The sequence below is a fragment of the Xyrauchen texanus genome, chromosome 24 (genome assembly GCF_025860055.1).
Source record: "Xyrauchen texanus isolate HMW12.3.18 chromosome 24, RBS_HiC_50CHRs, whole genome shotgun sequence".
Lineage (NCBI taxonomy): Eukaryota > Metazoa > Chordata > Actinopteri > Cypriniformes > Catostomidae > Xyrauchen > Xyrauchen texanus.
In genome coordinates this window covers 40761218-40781883 of record NC_068299.1, presented here as the reverse complement: position 1 = coordinate 40781883, position 20666 = coordinate 40761218, and the positions used below count along the sequence as shown (strand labels likewise).

Genomic DNA, 20666 nt, shown 5'->3' with positions numbered 1-20666 from the left:
AGAGGGGGGAGACTTTTCCCTTCGAGCCACCTTGGGAAGCTCAAAAGGGTCAGGTTATCAGACCCCTACATAGGAGTCCCACGGACAAATTGTGTTCAGTTTTATGTTTATTAATATGTTAGTCGTTCATTCCCTGCCGGTTCTTGTAGGGAGGGGGAAGCGCACCAGTTTTCTGAGCGGGATGAAGGGGGGAATCACATAGATGCAAAACAGGTCTTTAAAGTTCATTTAATATAAATAGAGTACTCAATCCAATTAAGAGGGGGAAAATCTTATCAAAATTAAAGAAGGATAGAATTCAAGTAGCTTTCTTGCAAGAGTCACATCTTAATGACTCTGAACATGCCAAATTAAATAAATCTGGATTTAAACAAGTTTACTTTTCTTCCCATGGATCGGGAAGGAGGAGAGGAGTGGCGACTCTGATATCCGTTGCTGTAAATTACGAACACATATCAGAACATAAGGATAGCGAAGGCAGATTTGTTATGGTTACGGACAAAATAGAAGGAATTGTGATGAGTCTCCTTAACGTGTATGTCCCTCCGGGCAGTGACTGGTCCTTTTATAAACATATAGTTGATCTAATGACAACAAAAAGTCAAGGGATTTTAATATGTGGCGGAGATTTTAATATCCGATTAAATCCGAGAAATGACTCAAATGGGAAATCTGGCACCAAAAACATTAGCAAAAGATTAAATACTTGGATGTGTGAAGTGGGGATTGTGGACGTGTGGAGAGAGATAAACCCGACTAGCTGAGACTACTCACATTACTCACCCGCTCACAATGTCTACTCACGCATAGATTACTTTTTATGCTTAAAAGAGATCTTTATAGGGTGGATAATTGTGAAATAAAAGCTAGCACTATTTCAGACCATGGTCCTATTTATATGTCAGTTCACCTGAATAATAAGAAAAAATCCACTCTCTGGAGATTGAACTCAAACATTCTGAATAACTCCATTATTAAAGATAAATTGAAAAATGAAATTCAATTGTATTTAGATATTAATGATAATGAAGAAGTGACCCCGCCTATTCTCTGGGATGCATTAAAAGCGGTGATTAGGGGCAAAATAATAGGCATATCCTCATATGAGAAGAAAATTAAGGGAATAAAACTCCAAACATTGGAAGAAGATTTGAAGAGACTACAGAAAGAACATGTAAAGTCACTCAAAGATGACAGCAAACATTACAAAAAACTAAAAAAAACTTCTATCATATAGATTAAGAAAACAACAAGCGGATAGAACTATACACAAAATAAGAAGCTCTGCAACAAATGAAATAGAAACTAGTCTGGGTAAAATCCAGCAGTGCTTCCTAAAATACTATAAAACATTATATTCCCAGCCTCAGAAAAGCAGCGACAATCAGATTGACGCTTTTCTTGCCCAGATTAACCTCCCACAGATCACTGATGAACAAAATGGAAAATTAATATCTAAAATAACAAAAGAAGAAATTAAATTAGCAATCAGGAGAATGAAAGGAGGGAAATCTCCAGGGACGGATGGTTTTCCCACAGAATGGTACAAAACAATGCAAGATCAACTAATTCCAACATTATTAAAAACGTTTAATTGGGTTTTGGAAAATAAGAATATCCCCCCCTCATGGAGGGAGGCAATGATCTCGGTCACACCTAAAGAGGGGAAGGACAAATTGGATTGTGGGAATTATCGTCCTATAAGTCTTAAATAATGATTATAAACTATTCACCTCCATATTTTCTAAAAGAATAGAACTGATATTATCAGTATTAATACATAAGGACCAGACTGGCTTTGTCAGACAAAGACAGACCCAAGATAACATCAGGAAAACACAGCAAGTTATGAGACAAATCACTCATCAAAAACTGGAGACATTGATATTAAGTTTGGATGCAGAGAAAGCATTCGATTCAGTGAGGTGGTCATTTTTATATAAAGTACTTTCAAAATTTGGCTTCCATACGACTATAATTGACACATTTGCAACTCTATATAACAAACCAACGGCTAGAATCAAAATCAATGGAGATCTAACCAGTTCATTCATTCTGGAAAGAGGAACGAGACAAGGGTGTTGTGCGTCGCCACTCCTCTTTGTCCTGTTTATAGAACCCATGAGTCAACTGATTAGGCAAAGGTCGGATATAAAAGGGGTAACAATGAAATCTGGGAAGCAAAAATTGGCCCTATTTGCTGACGATTTATTGGTAAGTATAACACAACCTACTCAGACACTCCCAAAACTGATGAAATTATTAGAGGAATTTGGTTCCATTTCAGGTTATAAAATTTATATCAATAAAACTCAAATATTACAATTTAACTATGACCCACCAGCCTCAATTAAGACCAGGTACAATTGGAAATGGGAGGCTGATTCCATTAAATATTTGGGTGTTTTATTACCTAGGGACTTCTCAAAATTGTACGACATCAATTATGGCCCATTAAATTCAAAGATAAAATCTGATATACAAAGATGGAATGTTATTCCCTTCTTAAGTTTAAGTTCCCAGATAGAGTCAATCAGAATGAATATTCTTCCACGGATGTTATACCTTTTTCAATGTCTGCCAGTCAAAATACCATCTAAGCCAGGGGTCCCCAAACTACGGCCCGCGGGCCGAATACGGCCCGCCCCCACATTTGGACCGGCCCTCTGAACAATGCCATGCAGAGAAATATTTTTACAATTTAATTTTAAATATGTTTTAATCATATCATATTTGTATTTGATAATACATATTGGCTTTCAAAATAAAATTTCCCTTAGTTATAATTATTAAAGTAGCCAAATTATTTGTTAGATTCACCCGGATTAACGTTCCATCGTGATCGAGCGGGTGCACGCGATCCAGGAAGAAAATTTAAAGTGACAACAAAATGGCCAAACGTTTGGGAAAGAGAAAAGTTGATTCAGAATGCAGGGTATTTAACCAAAAGTGGACAAGTGATTATTTTTTGTTCAATGCAAAGAAATGGCTGTTTGCCTCATCTGTCAAGAAACAGTCTCCGTGTTCAAAGAATACAATCTCTTGCCGACACTATGAAACCCGCCACAGAGACAAGTATGCGAGTTTTCAAGGCCAAATGAGAGCAGACAAAGTGTCGAAGCTAAAAAGTGGACTATCTGCTCAGCAAAATACGTTTGTACGGCAAACCCAGTTGAACCAGTCATCCATTCGAGCTAGCTTTCAGGTAGCTAAACTGATTGCAACCTGCGGTAGGCCATTCAGTGATGTGAGTTCGTAAAGAAATGTATGAATGCTGTTGCGGAGGAGGTGTGCCCCGATAAGAAAGACGTCTTAAATGCGGTGAGTCTGTCCGCAAGTACAATCACCAGACGAATTGAAGAAATGGGGTATAATATGCCCAGCTGAAGGAAAAAGTGAAAGTGATTTTTTTGCATTAGCGCTGGATGAAAGTAATGACGTGCAGGACACGGCACAGCTGCTCATTTTTCTTCGCGGAGTTAGCTCAAACTTTGAAGTGTCCGAGGAGCTGGCAGCCCTAAAAAGTCTCAAAGGTACTACGACAGGGGAGGATATTTTTGGTAAAGTGTGCCAAACGATAGAAGAGTTGGATCTAGACTGGTCTAAGCTGGCCAGCATCATGACTGACGGAGCTCCTAGTATGGTTGGCGCGTCAAGGGGACATAGTTCACACTGATTAGCCTAATACGCATGAGTAAGTAAATAATTTGATTTCAATAGCAATGAATATGAAAAAATTTCATTACGATAGTAATAATGGTCTTTTAATAGGCTATATATCACTTGATATGTATGGTGCATAAATAATAAATTTATCTAGCATTAGGAGGCATAATACTGTAAATCCATTTAAAATCATAATAAAATCTCCACAATAAATCACTCCGGCCCATGCCATTTTCTGTTAGACTACGGCCCTCCATTATAGAAAGGAAAAATTATGTGGCCCTCATAGAAAAAAGTTTGGGGACCCCTGATCTAAGCAGTTCTTAGAATGGGACAGATTAATAGCAAGGTATTTGTGGCAAGGGAAAAGGGCCAGAATTAAATTTAAGACACTGCAACTAAGAAAAGAGAAGGGTGGAATAGGCCTTCCTTGCCTACAGGATTACTACCATGCAGCCCAACTGAGACCTTTAGTCTGCCTGTGTTTACCAACTTACACTGCAGCATGGAAAGAAATAGAAAGTACGATGTTAAACGGAATTCCAATGACAGCCCTACTAAGTGATAACAAATTACTAGAAGAACAGGAAATCCCAGATGATTCTATAACGGGTAGCTCTCTGAAGTCCTGGCAGGCAGTTAAAATTTGCAGATTAGGAGAAGCATCCAAAATTATGAGATGGTGTGCCTATGATTCAGACTTCGCACCAAACAGAATCGATGGCAGCTTCAAGATATGGATCTCAAAAGGCTTAACTACCTATCAATCATTTATCTACAAAGGGGCATTCCAGAGTTTTGAAACCCTACAGAAAGATTATGGACTGGGAAAAGATGATTTTTTTTTTTAGGTACCTGCAAGTGAGGCATCACTTTAACGAAAATCTTAAAGGGCTGTTAGGAACAAGTGGAACAGGGTTCCTAGAAGTATTTTTATCAATAACCAAACCCGGACCAAGCATCAAAATTATCTCCAAACTATACAATGCTATACAATTATCTAAACAAGAAAATACAGAATACATAAAGAAGAAATGGGAAAGGGAAGTAAAAGTGATGATCACGCGGGAGAGCTGGGGGAAAATACGCCAGTTACAATGTTATCAACCGGGTCAAACACTTGGCGGGAGTTTTGCTGGAAAAACATTGCAAGATTTTTTATCACACCCATTCAGAAACGATACCAGGGCAGCGGAGATGCCTGTTGGAGACTTTGTGGATCTAATGGAGCCAACCACTTCCATATTTTTTGGGACTGCCAGACAATAATACCTTACCGGGAAGAGATCCACAAAAATATAAACAATGTATTTAATGTAAACATTCCATTTAAATGTGAAACTGTATATTTGGGCAATCTAGGGTATGAAACATCAATGATAAAAAACTGCTGGCGATACTATTGGCAGCCAGTAAGAAATCGGTTACGAGGAAATGGTTAAAAGTAGACCCACCCACCATTGATGAATGGATTGAAATTGTCTATGAGATTTATATTATGGAAAAGATATCCTTTTCCCTTAAAGTTGAAAAAGAAAAGTTTTATAAGATTTGGACCAAATGGACTGCGTGTGTAAAACCAATTAGATCTGATTTTATTTGACTGTAATTGTGCTTTGTGTAGACCTGCCCTCTTTTTATGTGATGTTTTCATTACCTGAAGTGGTGCGCTACCCGGTTCTGTTATACTTTGTTATTGTTCCCAACTGAATAAGTAGTAGTATGTAAAAGAAAATTTCAGAAGGGCAATATGGACAATCTCATGTAAACTTTCTGAATCCACCCTTACATATGTACTTGAATGACCAAAGTTGTAATTAATGTATGTGATGGGTATTTGCTCTTCCAAATAAAAAGAGAATAAAAAAAATAAAAAAAATGTGAAATAATAGGAGAGAATTATTTATTTCAGCTTTAATTTCTTTCATCACATTCCCAGTTGGTCAGCAGCTTACATACACTTTGTTAGTATTTGGTAGGATTGCCTTTAAATTGTTTAACTTGGGTCAAACATTTTGGGTAGCCTTCCACAAGCTTCTCACAATAGGTTGCTGGCATTTATCCTAAATATATCCTCCAGACAGAACTGGTGTAACTTGCTCGCACATGCTTCTTCAGTTCGGTCCACAAATTTTCTATCGGACTGAGGTCAGCGATTTTTGATGGCAACTCCAATACCTTGACTTTGAAAATACTTTAAGCTGTTATGCCACAACCTTTTTTACATTACCCGTTTACATGCTAAAAGGGTCATTAAATGCTTATTTAGAACATTCAACACACTTCTCTGTCCTCCGTTCCGTATCATCCTTTCTGATTCTGCTGGACCATTCTGCAGCCTTTGACACAGTCAACCATCAGATCCTTCTCTCCACCCACTCTACTCTGGGCATCAGAGGAACTGGTGTTTGACTGGTTGACCTCCTATCTCTCAGATAGGTCCTTCAAGGTAGCCTGGAGAGGTGAGGTATCCAAGCCACATCAGTTAATTACTGGGGTACCTCAGGGATCAGTGCTTGGGCCACTTCTCTTCTCAATATACACAACATCACTGGGACCCATCATTCAGTCACATGGTTTATCTTACCACTGCTACGCTGACGACATGCAACTCTACTTGTCTTTTCAGCCCAAAGACACCCCAGTGTGTCTGGCAGACATCTCGGCCTGGATGAAGGAACACCACCTGCAACTCAACCCAGCTAAAACCGAACTCCTTGTCTTTCCAGCCAACCCTGCTGTTGAACACATCATCACCGTGCAGCTGGGTTCAACTACAGTATCGCCTTTCAAAACGGTCAGAAATCTAGGGGTAACCATCGATAACAAGCTAAATTTCACAGGCCACATCTCAAAGACTGCACGATCATGTAGATTTACACACTACAATATCAGGAAAATAAGAACTTTCCTCTCTGAACATGCCACACAACTGCTTGTACAGTCACTTTTCATAACTAGACTGGACTACTGTAACTCTCTCATTGCAGGCCTTCCTGCATGTGCAACTAGACCCTGTAAATGATCCAGAATGCAGCAGCACGTCTGGTCTTTAATGAACCAAGGAGAGTGCATGTTACATCACTCTTTATCTCTCTCCACTGGCTGCCGGTTGATGCACGTATTACATTTACATTTACATTTATGCATTTGGCAGACGCTTTTATCCAAAGTGACTTACAGTGCACTTATTACAGGGACAATCCCCCCGGAGCAACCTGGAGTTAAGTGCCTTGCTCAAGGGCCCAACAGTGGCATCTTGGTGGTGCTGGGGCTTGAACCCCCAACCAAGGCTTAAATTCAAGGCTGATGCTGGCATACAAAACAGTCACTGGGTCTGCTCCAGCATACCTAAAATCATTTCTGCAGATCTACACGCCCACCAGAAGCCTGCGGTCAGCTAAGGATTGTCACCTTGTCGTACCAACACAAAGAGGCACCAAAACACTTTCCCGGAGTTTCATCATACCACGTTGGTGGAATGACCTTCCCAACTCCATCCGTGAAGCTGACTCACTCTCTTGTCTTTAAAAAACGTCTTATAACACATCTTTTCCATGAGCACTTAACCAGTCACTAATAAATGTAAATGTTCTACCACCCTATATTCCATCATGTTCATTACGATCGCAAAATTCAGGCCTGTTAATAGATCCTAGAATATCAAAATCCACAAAAGGAGGTAGATCCTTTTCATATTTGGCTCCTAAACTATGGAATAGTCTCCCTAACACTGTTCGAGATGCAGACACACTCCCTCAGTTTAAGTCTAGGCTAAAGACTCATCTATTTAGCCAGGCATACACCTTAATTTATCCTACAAACCGCAATTAGGCTGCTTTAGTTTAGTCTGCCGAAACCAGAAACATTGATAATGATTTATAACTCTACAATAAATTGAATGGCATCTATGCTTAAATTATTTTATTTTATTCCCTACCTCAACATTGGGACTCCTATACTGAGGTCACCAGAACCGGCTGGATCCAGCACCATTCCTGCTTCATGTTGGACTTCACTGCTACATGTCGCTGAATGATGATGACTAAATGCAGCTGGTGCCAGCCAAACATCACTTCAGACTTGGAGAGGCTGGCTAATGGCGGGCTAGGCGCACGCTTTTCCTCGACGATGCTCGGATATCTCTGATTTTTGCTTTGACTTTTGCACAAAATAAATTGTACAATCACTCGTACATCTTTGTGAAGTGTGTGGTAATTAATTACATAACTCTCCAAATGCGGAAGGGCGACTCAGCTTTCGAAACCTCCGAAAATTATCATTCCTCCGGCTGGGGGAATGGATAAAATAGCAGCGGAGGCTGCTTCTGAGATTACTGACATGGAATTGGAGAGCGGGAAATCTGAGAGACGGCGTGACTCTTCTCATATGACACCGACGAAATCTAAGATAGTGAAGAAAGTGAGAGTTGAGGAGGATGAGGCTGAGGGGATCTCCAATATGGTTTTGCTACAAGCCATTACCGCTCTTACAGCACGTTTTGATGCTCAAGACAAAAAGTTGGAAGATCTGATGGACCAGATGCGAAAGAATAGCATTATGGTGGCAGAAATCTCCAAGGCGGTTGAGTTTAATGTAGAGGAGATAAAGGATTGTAAAAGAGAAAATGCAGAGTTGAAAAAGGCATTTGAACGTCTTAATAAAACTCGATTTGGACAGCAGAATGACGGAAGTGGAGCGTTACAAGAGGAGATGGAACCTGCGCATCAATGGGCTGAAGGAGAGTTTGATTGAGGATCCCCATAGGGAGGTTGCTGGACTTGTCGGTGAAATTGCTCCACATCTGGTTCATAAGCTGGAGGACATCATTGACTCTGTACATCGCGTCGGAAATAAAGAAGCCAGAAAGCAGTGACAAATGATTGTACAGTTTACAATGAGGAAATACCGGGATGAGATCTGGAAAACGACAAAAAACTCTCCAGTGTGCATGCTCGAGGAGTAAAATTTGTGGAAGACTTCACAAAGGAGGATCGAATTGCGCGAGTTGCCTTGTGGCCTCTAATTGAAAAAGCTCGAAAGGAAGGAAAGAAAGCTTACTATAGGAGGTCCACACGGTTACATTGAAGGAAAACGGATTAATATCACATAAACGATTGTTCCGGTTTGCCCATGCGAGTGTTTCTGTACAAGTTAAGTTAGAGATGCATCGAGCAGTGAGGTATGTGGTTGGTGCTTTTATAAGCATTGAAACACGAAAAGGTTGTGTACTTACTGATTGTTTTTTTTTAATATATAACTAGTTGTTTTGTGTGTGTTGATTTTATGTTTTCTGTTAAAATACCATTTACGCTAACATCGCTAAATGTCAGGGGAATACAAAACATGGTTAAGAGAAAAGCTATGTTTTTATTTTTAAAAAATCAGGGTTCAAATTTCATTTTTCTACAAGAGACTCACTCCACCGGGAACGATGTTACTTTTTGGTCTAACCAATGGGGGGAGAAAATTGTATTCAGTCATGGCAACACTCATTCGGCAGGAGTTGCAATTTTGTTTAATAAAGCTCCTGGGAAAATAATCCTTTCTCGAGTTGATCTGAACGGCCATTGGGTGGCGGTGCTGGTGTTAAATATTGAAGATGTCTTTTTTCATTTTAGTTAACGTATATGATTATAATAGTTTGAAGCTTAACCAACACGTTTTCAGAACTTTCTTCGTTGATTTTCGAATTGAAGACTTTATATCCGACCGAAAATGTTATTGTGGGAGGGGATTTCAATGTTGTTCCAGATGAGGCGTATGATCGATATCCATGTAAATTTACCTCTTCACGACCTAATGCACTGATCTCGCAATTTTGTGCGAAATTTAATTTATTAGATGTATGGAGACATTTGAACCCATCTTGTAAACAGTATTCATGGAGGAAATCCAATGGATCCAGCAAATCTAGAATCGACTATTGGCTGGTGTCAGACCACCTGACCACGTATTTTAGGGACTGTAGTATCTCAGCCTCTCCACTCATGGATCACTGTAGTGTAGCAGTTTCTTTTAAACCGCTAGTGGAGATGTTAAGAAATAAAAATTATTGGAAATTGAATGCCGATTTATTAACTAATGAAGTTTTTTGTAACAAAATAAAGGAATTAATTGAGAAAATGACAAATGATACAACGTTTGTCTCTCATATAAATAGATGGGAATATCTTCAATTTAAAATTAGGGAACTTTCTATCAGTTATAGCAAATTGCTAGCAAAGATAAGGAAACAGACATAATGTTCCCTTATACAACAGATTAATAAGTATTGTAGCAAAGAGATATCAAATGAAGATGAGAAAAATCTAATTATTATTTTACAAACAATGTTAGATAACATCTATATTAAGAAGGCAGAAGGAGCATATATTAGGTCAAGAGCAAAATGGATTGAAGGAGAAAAAAGCACCTCTTTTTTCTATAGACTTGAAAAAACAAGGCAAGCTAAAAATGCTATATTTTCCGTGTTGATTGATGATACTGAAATTACGGACCCAAAATCCATAAGCAGAGAAATCTTACAATTTTATAAGGACTTATATATATCAAATTTTTCACAAGCACACTGTAATATGTTTTTTGAAAGAATACAACCGCTTATTCCTCGCATTGATGTGGACTTTAGAGATCTTTGTGATGAGGTCTTGCGAATAGAAGAAATGGATAAGGCTATGCAAAATCTTAAATTAAATAAATCGCCAGGTCCGAATGGATTAACCTCAAATTTTTCTTTAAGGCTTTCGTAGAGTCTATTGAAGAGGGCTCTTTGAGCCCCACTCAAAAACAAGGGTTAATTACTTTACTACCCAAACCTGGTAAAGACTCCAGGGTTATAGATAATTTGCATCTGATAACTTTGTTAAATACAGATTATAAAATATTTGCACACATATTTGCAGGCAGACTTAAAAATGGTATAAATAATATAATAAATGAATCTCAGTCAGGATTCTTAGCAGGTCGCTCCATTCATAATAACATTAGATTGATCTTTGATTTGCTGGATTATAGTGATTGGATAGAGGATGAGGGTTTTATTTTATTTTTAGATTTTAGAAAAGCATTTGATATGTTAGAGCATTCCTTTTTGTTCCAAACCTTACAGTCTCTTTTGGTTTTGGAGATAGATTTGTGAACATTATAAGGATGATTTATTTGGATATGAATAGTTCAATATCTCTTCCATTTGGTACATCTCAAAGGTTTTCAATTGGACGTGGTATAAGACAAGGTTGTCCCCTTTCTCCCCTTTTATTTATTCTTGCAACAGATATGCTTGCCTCTTTAATTATTCATGACTCGAGTGTTAAAAAATTGAAGGTGTTTGGGGAAATAATTGGAATTAGTCAATTAGCAGATGATACCACTTTATTTTTACAGGACGCAGGTCAGATTTCTCTTTCGGTCTCTTTAGTTGAATTTTTTTCTAAAGCTTCAGGTCTTCAATTAAATATGTCCAAATGCTGAGCTTATGTCCATTCATCACTGTGACCTTACATCAATCAATGGCATCCCTGTTAAGGATACAATTAAATATTTAGGTATTACAGTTACGAGAAATACAGAGAGATGCATGGAAGTTAAAAAAAGGCCAAAATAATTTTAAATAATCGGTTACAAAGAGACCTTTCTATTTTTGGCAGAGTTTTATTGTCCAAATCAGAGTTTTTGTCGAGGGTCATTTTTCCAGCAATTGCATTAGCTCCATCTTCCTCTGTATCCAAATTAATTAATCAAGCTTTATACAATTTTATTTGGAAGAATAAATCTAATTTTAAATCAAGAAAACTGATATAGTTAAGTCATATGGCAAAGGTGGATTAAATATAATTGATTTTGAACAAATGAATGGATTGTTAAAATTGAAATGGCTAATATCTTTACGCAACTCTAATAGTTTTTGGTTTACAGTTTCAGCGTCTATGTTTAAGAAATTAGGTGGTACTGAATTTTTACTTAAATGTGACTTTCAAATATCTAAACTTCCATTAAAGTTATCTGCATTTCATCAACAAGTCTTGTTACAGTGGAAACTAGCGTACATTTAAAACTTCACACCGCACAACGCCATCGTCTGGAATAATAAATACATTCTTCACAGAAACAAATCCCTTTTTTATGAAGAATGGTTTCACAGAAATATATGGTCTGTGAGAGATTTATTTGATAATGCTGGCGAGTTACTGAATTATACTGCTTTTTCTCTTAAACATGGTTTTACATGCAATCCTAAACAATTCTTTAAATCAAATCACTTTGTCACACTACCATGTACACAAGTGCAACAGTAGGTGAAATTCTTGTGAGCAGTTCGAGCAACATAGCAGTCATGACAGTGACGTGACATATACCAATTACAGTAAACAACATACTTAACACAATAATTATATACAATGTACAGTAAACAATACACACAATATACAATACAATAAGTAAGGAGTATTTGAAATATATATATATATATGAAGTAGTATATTGAGGAGAATATGTTGACAGTCCAGTGTGAGATTATAAATTAATGAAGTGCAGTGCTAATTATTGATCCTGATAGATCAAGTGTTCAACAGTCTGACTGCTTGGGGGAAGAAGCTGTCATATAGTCGGCTGGTGCGGGTCCTGATGCTGCGATACCGCCTGCCTGATGGTAGCAGTGAGAACAGCCCATGACTCGGGTGGCTGGAGTCTCTGATGATCCTCCGAGCTTTTTTTAAACACCGCCTGGTGTATATGTCCTGGAGGGAGGGAAGCTCACCTCCGATGATGTTTCTGGCAGATCGCACCACCCTTTGCAGGGCTTTGCAGTTGTGGCTGGTGCTATTGCCGTACCAGGCGGTGATGCAGCCAGTCAGGATGCTCTCTACAGTGCTGGTGTAGAACCGTGTGAGGATGTGGTGGTTCATTCCAAACTTCCTCAGCCGTCTCAGGAAGAGGAGGCTGGTGAGCCTTCTTCACAACGGCCTCAGTGTGGGCCGGACCATGTGAGTTCCTCAGTAATGTGGACACCGAGGAACTTGAAACTGCTGACTCTCTACCGGTGCTCCATTGATGGTGATGGGGCGGTGTTCTCCGTCTTTCCTCCTGAAGTCCACCACAAGCTCCTTGGTTTTACTGACGTTGAGGGAGAGGTTGTGCTCCTGACACCAGCGTGTCAGAGTGTGCACCTCCTTTCTGTAGGCTCTTTTATCATTGTCAGTGATCAGACCTACCACCGCCGTATCGTCAGCAAACTTAATGATGGCATTGGAGCTATGTGTTGCCACACAGTCATGTGTGTACAGGGAATACAGGAGTGGGCTGAGAACTCAGCCCTGCGGGGCTCCAGTGTTGAGGGTCAGTGATGAGGAGATGTGGCTGCCCAACCACCTGATGTCTGCCTGACAGGAAATCCAGGATCCAGCTGCACAGTGAGCTGTTTAAGCCCAGAGCCCGGCGTTTCATATCAAGCTTGGAGGGCACTATGGTGTTGAATGCTGAGCTGTAGTCTACAAACAGCATTCTCACATATGTGTTCCTTTTTCCAGATGGGAGAGAGCAGTGTGTAGTGTAGATGCAATGGCATCGTCAGTGGAGCGGTTGTTGCGGTAGGCAAACTGCAATGGGTTCAAAGAGGGGGGCAGAACAGAGCAGATGTAATCTTTGATTAACCTCTCAAAGCATTTGCTGATGATGGGGGTCAGAGCAACAGGACGCCAGTCAAGTGATTGTGGCTTGCTTCGGTACAGGCACAATGGTTGATGTTTTAAAGCATGTGGGGACTACAGACAGGGAGAGGGACAGATTGAAAATGTCCGTAAAAACACCAGCCAGTTGATTCGCGCACGGTCTGATGACGCAGCCCGGAATGCCGTCTGGATCCGCGGCTTTACGGATGTTCACCCGTCAGAAGGATCGGGTTACATCCACAACAGAGACGGAGAGTGAATCAACCTCTGTAGCGTCAGCCGCGAGCGCTCTCTCCGCGAGGGCAGTGGTGTTGTCCTCGAAACGAGCATAAAATGTATTAAGTTCGTCCGGGAGAGATGCAGAGATGTTCACGGCGGAGTCTTTATTCCGTTTGTAGTCCATGATGGTATTAATTCCCTGCCACATACTTATAGAGTCAGTGGTGTTGAACTGACCTTCAAGTTTGTGCCTGTACTGGCATTTGGCTGCACTGATAGTGTTACGGAGGGCATAACTGGCTTGTTTACACTCCTCCGTGTTAGAAGAATTAAAAGCGGAGGACCGCGCATTGAGTGCCGCGCGAACCTCGCCGTTAACCCATGGTTTCTGGTTGGGGTATATCCGTATTGTTTTGGTTGGAACAACATCCTCTACGCACTTCCTGATGAAACACGTCTGATTGGTCCGACCAGCACTGGATCGTTCTGAGGGTGGGTGCTTCCCGTTTCAACTTCTGCCTATAAGCAGGTAGAAGTAGAATGGAAGAGTGGTCCGATTTGCCAAATGGGGGGCGGGGGAGGGATTTGTAGCCATACCGGGAACAGTGATCTAAAACCTGGTCCCCTCGTGTGTTGAAGTTTATGTGTTGGTGGTACTTTGGTGCTATTGTTTTAAAATTAGCTTTGTTGAAGTCCCCAGCAACAATGAACGCAGCCTCAGGGTGCGCGGTTTCCTGCTCACTTATACACCCATACAGTTCCCTGAGTGCCCGGTCTGTGTCGGCTTGTGGGGGGATGTACACAGCTGTGATGATGACCGCTGTGAATTCCCTCGGTAGCCAGAATGGTCGACACAGAAGCATGAGATATTCCAGATCAGGAGAGCAGAAAGACTTGATCAAATGTACGTTCCTCTGATCACACCATGATTTGTTGATCATAAAACATACACCACCACCTCTGCTTTTACCTGAGAGGTCTTTCTCTCTGTCCGCTCGGTGCACGGAGAAGCCCGTGATTTCGATGGCCGAGTCTGGAATCTCCGCAGCCAGCCAGGTTTCTGTAAGGCATATAACGCAGCAGTCCCTCGTCTCTCGTTGGAAAGAGATCCGTGCTCTCAGCTCGCAGAGTTTGTTGTCCAGTGATTGAACATTTTGCCAGTAGTATACTGGGTAGCGGGGGTCGATTTGCACGACGTCTTACTCTGATGAGAACGCCGGCTCTTTTTCCCCTTTTCCTTCTGCGTTTCCGCTGCCGGGCAGCCCAGACAAAGGGCTCCGCCGGCGTTTTGGAAACAGCGGGTCAGCGTTGAGGAATTTGAAGTCCGGTTTTCGATGTGTAATTGTAGAACCTATGTCCAAAAGCGTTTGTCTGTCGTAAACAATATGGCAGACAACATCCAAGACAAAAAAAACAAAGAAATGTAAACAGAACAAACAATAAACCACAGTGTTGTATCGGAGCTCGCAACGTAGCAGCCATACTCGGTGCCATCTTGAATCCCAGTAATATCTGCCATACCTTCTGGAATCAAATTATTATTCAAAGGTTTGTTATGTTATGGACAAATCACCCCTTGTTTACCATCATTATTTCTTGGGCAAATTGAGTTTACAAGTGATAAATGCTCTAATAGTTATATTAGACAAAATGTAATATTCTCTACCCTTTTCGATCGGTAAGAAATCATTCGGATCTTTTTTTTTGACAAGCAAACTCTTAAATATATTAGAACCGCCTATTTAAAATTTCCGATTCATCCTAAAGTTAAAGAAACTCATTTTAAAATTTTGGCTGATATTTATCCTTCTAATGAGTTTCTAAATAATAGATTTAATATTGAAAAAGCTCTTTGTGGATTTTGTAACTCCTTCACAGAGAATACAGATCAAAATTTTTTCACTTGCTTTTTGGGATCGAGTACAGAACTGGTTGAGTGAGAAAAAGGTTACTTGTCTTTTGAAGATATTAAATATGGGAATTACGAAGAAGGCAAAGTAGAATTTTTGATTAACAATATTTTGTTGCTAGCCAAACATTTTATACATAAATGTAGATTTTTTAAATCTCCCCCCCTGTTTGTAGTTTTCAAGAATGATTTGGTTCAATACCTGAAAACCCTGTCAAAAATAAAAAATAAAAAAGCTGTGATTTTGTTAGATACAATTGAAGAATATAATTTATTATAAAAAAAAAAAAAAAAAAAAAAATTGTACCCTGGTGACTTCATATGATGTTGTTATTTGTATTTATATATTTTTTTTTTGTCTGTTATTATTATTAATGTTTTGTGTGTCAGCCCTTGTTAAATTTAAGTTGATTGTAAATTGAATGCCATTTTGTTGTAATATTTCTGATGTTTGCTTAATAAAATAAAAAATAAAAAAACATCACTTCAGACTTCAGAGGATGAACTGATACCACCTCCAACCATAAGACATGGGATACTTCATATGCCATTGTCTGAACCTTGGATTTAGGATGGACCACACCGAACCTCACCGAAATTACCGGCCAGGTTGAACTGCGTTTCACATCCCTGATCTCTGCCAGCATCACCTCGGTCTATTGATGGACTACGATCTTGAAATGGAATGCATAGACCATCAATTGCCAAAAGCCTCCTTCAGCCAATTTACAAGGACAATTGCATCTATGTGAACTTCTGCAGTTAATCCAGGCTGGACTACATAGACATTGGTAATTAATCTTACAGTTCAAACAAAATCGATGTTTAAACACTGACCCTTAACACTTATTTAGTTTAATAATTTTAACTACAGTGAGTCTGGTTTCTCCCAAGGTTATTCTTCTCCATTAATCAACATCTTATGGAGTTTTGTGTTGCTTGCCACAGTCGCCTTCAGCTCGCTCACTGGGTTTCTAAATACAATTATTGAATTACTTATTTTTATACACACTTCATAATTGTATTTAATCAAACTACACAATGATGACTAAGAATTAATAGATATTACGGTATAATTTTAAATTGTTTTATTTTGTGGATTTTCTCCCCTTTTTCTCCCAATTTGCTCAAAGTCCTCATGGTGGTGTAGTAACTCGCCTCAATCCAGGTGGCGGAGGACAAATCTCAGTTGTCTACGTGTCTGAGACAATCAACCCGCACATCTTATCACTTGGCTCGTGAGTGTATTACCACGGAGACATGGCACGTGTGGAGGCCCGCGGCATCTACACACAACTCCCCACGCGCCCCACTGAGAGCGAACCACATTATAGTGATCACGAGGAGGTTCCCACTTGTGAGTCTACCCTCCCTAGCAACCGGGCCAATTTGGTTGCTTAGGAGACCTGGCTGGATTCACTATATTACAGTATAATTTTATGATAATGCATGATTTTCTGTAAAGCTTCTTTGAAACAATGTGTGTTTTGAAAGGCGCTATACAAATAAAAATGACTTGACAAGGTTTTGTGAAGAAAATAAAGCATCAACTAGACACGCACAGTTAAAAGCTCCCCTCATGCACCTGAATGGATCTGTAAATGGATATGCTCTGCCTGTGTTTCACATGGGTCAACTTGATGACATCACTGTTCTGCAAGCATTGTGTGTAGTTTAAAATGGCGCTGGAGAAAATGAGCCGCTGATACAGAAGCCCCATGAGTTATTCAGGTCTCCTGTCTGGAAAAAATGTATTTTTGCTGTCAATTACAACAGCGATGGTCAAAAAACGTTTACAAAACAGGCACTGTTTGCAGACATCACTTAAGATGAGTGCTGCATACTGGTAATATTGTACATCGACATATGATAATTTACGGCTAAATCACCGGGGAACACAACACACAGAGATGAGGCGAAACTGCACAAACTCCCTTTCGTTTTTAAGTAAGCACCGAGTGCTGATTTGGACAGGCATAAAGCAATAACTTAAGCCATTGGGGTGTTCATTTATATTTTTCCCTACTCATCTGACGAAGATGTGAGATTTCTGCATATGATTACAATACTTGAGCCGCATCACAACATCTCTCGTATCCATTTTAATAGCAAAGTTCCTTCTATAGTGATGTACAGCTTCCAAATATTGAATATATGTGCAGTTGAGTTTGAAATGCATTTTAATGTTAATGCATGTAGCTTAGTAGTGCAGGTATTAAGTTAAAATGTCGATTTATTAATTAGAGAAAATGTTTTTTAGTTAAAGACCCAGCGAAAATTAACCATGGTTTTACTAAAGTAATTATTGTAATAACCATGACTGCAGTTGCCATGGTTTTCTTGGCAGAAATCATGGTTTTGATACAATTAACCATGGTTTTACAACAGTACTGTATTTTCCATATAGTAACCATAAGTATAATATATATTGTAAACATGACAGTAACCATGTTGATTTTGAAATTACTATATTTTTACTACAAATACCATAGTTAAACTATAGTTACTGTAAAACTATGATTTTTATTCATGGCAAACCTGTTGAAGTGTTTGTTACCAAATAGTGTAACAAACTTTAAATTTACTTAGAATTTGGCAGTAATATTATTTTTTCTTCTGTACATTGCAAATATCGAACCGTAACGAAAATGTTCTTACTTTGAATTTGGCAGTGATATTTTTTTTCTTCTGTACATTGCAAATATCGAACCGTACTGAAACTGTGACACTAATACCATGATACAAACAAACCTTGAGAAATTTGAACCGTTACACCCCTAAAATACATTCACAAGTACACTCGGAAGCTAATTGGCAAATTGTCTAAAGGCTTGACATCATTTTCTGGAAGCTGCTTAAAGCCACAGTTAACTTAGTGTATGTAAACTTCTGACCCACTGGTATTGTGATAGTCAATTAAAAGTGAAACAATCTGTCTAAACAATTGTTGGAAAAATTACTCGTGTCATGCACAAAGTAGATGTCCTAAATGACATTCCAAAATGATTAGTTGCTAATATGAAATGTGTGGAATTTTAATGACTTAACGTAAGTGTATGTAAACTTCAGTATCCACAAACGTTTGACCACATAGTGTATATGTAGTCCGCTCATGTCACATCAAGTAAACAATGATTTTATATTTTCATCCTTGTTTGTGAATTTTGACATAAATGGATGCATCACAATTCAAGCACATTTCAGATTCATATTTTTAAAACAAACAGGCATTAACATCAAATATTGTATGTCCCATCTGAATTTGTGATTCGAAAATGCACACAACGTCCAACAACTCGTCTTTCAATGAACGCATTTCAAATGGTACTGAATGATGGAATGTACATGTGTATTCTTGTATTCACAAATAAAAAAAAAAAAGTATTTTTACTTGTGTATAGGCCATGGCAGTGAGACAGCCGATTGCGGTCTTTGTCCTCGGGGGTAAGTGCATCCTTCTGGAGAAGAAGTAGAGTCCTGTGATGGCAGTCACTGAGCAGACGCCCTGCACAAACATGACATACAATAAATCTATTAAAAACAGACAAATCAGCTAGATGAGTTTCAGGCAATGAGTGCAGTCCTTACCAGTATACGATGGTCAAACTGAACAGTTGTGGGATTTTCAAACACATTCTTGAAGGCTGGAGAGAAAGCTAAAAAATCATCTGGGATCCAGCGCTCACCCATCTTCGGGAAGGAGTTATACACCAGACCTGCATCCAGTCCAGCAACAAATGCACCAGTAAGAGACAATCATCAATAGCATTTTTGTTATTCATTTTTTTTTAATGATTCCATTCACAAATTAACATAACAGACACAAACCCTAGTGGTTATAATTATTTAGAACATAAAGTATAATTAAAAATACAAAAAAACACAATAAGAATACACACACACATTTAACCCTGGAGAAGTTTTGACATGCCTTGACATTTGTGCTTTTTTCATTTGCTTAAAAATATATTAATGGCTAAAGTCTGATAACACTGTATTCAGCACAAACTGGGCTACAATAATATGTGAGCAACATGTGTGTACATGTTTGTATTTTTGAGAAATAATGTTTATGCGTGGTTTTTGAAAATGTTTTATACCTACACTACCGTATAAAAGTTTTAGAAGTCTCTTCTGCTCACCAAGACTGCATTTATTTGTATACAGTAAAAACATTGTGTGAACTCATTTTACAATTTAAAAGAACAGTTTTATAATTGAATATATTGTAAAATGCAATTTGTGATCAAAGCTGAATTTTCAGCATCATTACTGTAGTCTTTAGTGTCACATGATCCTTCAGAAATCATAATAATATGCTGATTTTCTAATATGGGCATATTTAAAGTACATTTTACTCATTTAACCTGAACACATATTTGTAAGCACAAGCTTTGTTGATGATAATGAGGCAGCATAAACACTAGATAAAATAAAATCTAAACATTCATATTCTTTTTATATCATACAGCATACAATTGAAATACCTGCTTTAGCCGAAACAGCATTTAAATGTAACTAAAACTTGCTTATTAGGAGTCATATTTCAAATTTCAATACTCTGAATCCTGGCTGGCAAGTCTGGAAACAATCCTACTAGTAAAATATGTACATGTTTATATAAAATAGCATGTCAACTAAAGAAAACTAAATGACTTACTCGCCCGAAATTGTATCCTCTGCTGGATCAAGTCTTTCTTCAAAATACAAACGTTTATTGGAGTCCCGCTCTCCTTCTGAGGAAAATGTTAACTCTTCCTTGCTATCAAGGGGTTTCCTCACCTGTGTATCCTTACAAACGTGCAGTAAAGTGAATGGTGTTCATTTTTGTAATGCGTTTCAGATATATGCTCGCGGACACAGAGACGGCTTATAGCGCACCCTTTTTATTTTCTTTATTTTACAAAAGCACAAGGTATTGTTGTTATTGTGAGTGTACATAAATAAAAGTAGACCCTTTATAGTCTCTAATGATGCTTTACACTCATCTGTATTCTCCAAAATGGAGTATTTTAAGTTGTTTACGCTGTAATGACGGAAAAAAATCCAGGAGGATGCACCGGCGCGTCCGTCGACCCCAGAGGGTCAAACTGCATAAGGAGCAACCCCCGCATCCCTAGATGTAGACTTGTCATTTTTTAGAATCCTAGCTGAAACTCCCTCCCCAATACAAAGTATAAATCTTTCTCCCATAATCTCTTGAG

General features: G+C 38.8%; 1 pseudogene; it reads right to left on the bottom strand.

Moving 5' to 3' along the window:
* Positions 1–17336: 17336 nt before the first annotated feature.
* The window catches only part of LOC127617776 (cytochrome c oxidase assembly protein COX15 homolog), a 34152-nt pseudogene continuing 30822 nt past the window's right edge, over positions 17337–20666 (bottom strand).